This window comes from Myotis brandtii, unplaced genomic scaffold (assembly GCF_000412655.1).
Source record: "Myotis brandtii unplaced genomic scaffold, ASM41265v1 scaffold56, whole genome shotgun sequence".
Taxonomy (NCBI): domain Eukaryota; kingdom Metazoa; phylum Chordata; class Mammalia; order Chiroptera; family Vespertilionidae; genus Myotis; species Myotis brandtii.
The window spans coordinates 957,428-959,592 of record NW_005370080.1 but is presented as its reverse complement, the minus strand read 5'-3'; positions in this window follow the sequence as shown (position 1 = coordinate 959,592).

Here is a 2,165-nt window from a genome sequence, read left to right as displayed (position 1 = left end):
TATATATATATATATATAGAGAGAGAGAGAGAGAGAGAGAGAGAGAGAGAGAGATGAGGAGGGCAGAATTTATCAAGGAGATTGAGTGTTTTCCACTGCCTCAAGGCCTATCAAGGTAGTTCATAGGAAGGTAGATAATCATGGACCATAATTTTTGTCTCCACTGCCAGGGAAATCTTTGTTCTCAAGGCTTCCTTTTGTCTATGGAATTAGAAATACAGTTATAATAATTTAACCTGGTGATGTTGCAAGACAAATAGATGAATATCAATTTCACATTCTTTCAAAAGAAGGCCTATGGTTTTTGTTCTCATAATAATTCTTAACCTGGTTCATCACAGAAAATACCGGGCTGCACTTGGGGAACCCACAGAGCCCGGTTATTTGCTAGGCTGGCAGAGGAAAAGATGGGACAGCAGCCTGTGGGCAGAGTAAGCACATGAGGCTCATGTGTTTGACCCCACGGCACAGCCAGAGCTGGGAATCTCAGAATAATTCTGTCGGATTCCCCAGGTCTTTCCTCACTGGCAACTTTATTTGGCTGTATTATCTAGCTGATTGTTTATCTTTCCCATATAAAAGTAGCCAAATACCTAAGAATCTTAGATGGAAGCTGTTTGCTTAATTCAATAATTATCCCTCATAATTTTGCAACCATTTATTTACATAGCCAGGTTTTATCCAATTGGTTGGTAAGATACAATAAATCAGTTCTTTGGTCAGGGTCTATTATTGCTATTCATTGTCTCCTTGAGATTAGATATTCTCTAAATTTCACCTTTAAATTGCATAAGAAACGACAATTCGACCACCTATCTTTTTGTAGTGTGTGTGTGTGTATGTGTGTGTGTGTGTGTGTGTGTGTGTGTGTGTGTGTTGAGTGAATGAAATGAAACATAAGCATATTTGCTGAACATACACCCTGGAGAAAAGACTATTGTAGGCACTTTATGTAGAACTCAGAAAACACAAGACAATCATTCCTTTCAAGGAGCTTACAATCTAGTGGAAGGACAAATGAGCTCAGAGTTGTATGTGCAGCTACTTGTTTTACTTAACATTAGGGAAGTATACAAAGAATGGTACAGAAAAATTCATGTGGGGTCCATAGGAACTTGGACTTGAAAGATAAGCAGGATTTTGAATAGTAGTAATGGGAAAAGGTGGTGGTAATGGCATGGGCACAGTCTTTAAGGCAAAAAGGTAGAGAACACACATGAACAGGAAATGATACGAGAGCTTGGTAGGCACAGGGCACCCACAGTCCAGGCCAAGTAGGGCAGAGGCAATAATGGAAGACAGACAAGTTATAGAGAATTTGCACAGTGGGGCAGTTTTGAAGGGGTCTGGGTTGGAGAGCCGTATAATTAGATTCATTTCTAGGACAATAACCAGAAAAACGAAGTGAAAGATGAGATGGAAGGGCTGTAGGAGATAGGAAGCAGGAAGACTATGCAGGAAGCAGATGGAAGCCCAAAGAAGCATAGCATCAGTGGAAGGGAAGAGGAGATGGAAGCATGCTGGCTCCTACATGTTGATCTTTGCAATTTTTAGTGCTGGATTTTCCTATGCTCTTAGCTGCTGTACATATTTTTTATTTTTTGCTTAGGTCTTCTTTCCTTTTATAAAGATAACAGAATGGAAAGAAAAACTATTTCTTCTATCTTAACCTCTGCATCACAGGCGGAACTTAATCATCTTAGACAGAAGTTCCCATGTGTCACGGCTGCTGTGATAACATACAGCTCTGGGGCTGCTGCAGTCACACATATTATGTGGTGAGAGCTGCGGTCACAGACGGCACGTGGTGAGAGCTGGTTTTATCCATCTTTCCTCCCGCTCCTGCCTCAACTTTGCTGTCCCAGCAGAATACTCCTGGCTTCCCCTATAATTTGATATTATATTTGATCAGCGAGGTTGATTTAGGAAACATGGAGGGCATCACCCCAGCTCTTTGGGTTTGTTGTTCTGTGTCTACAGTCATGTAGCTTATGTTTGCTTCTTTCACTGGTTCTGTACCTTTTTATACTTTTGTTCAACTGATCACATGTTAACATAATTGCTCCTTAGATATTTTTAAAAATAAAATCTTCCAGCAGTTGGCTGACTAACAGACTAACAAAGCATTAAGATAAACCAAAAGACACCTTCAGGGAGCCTAATGG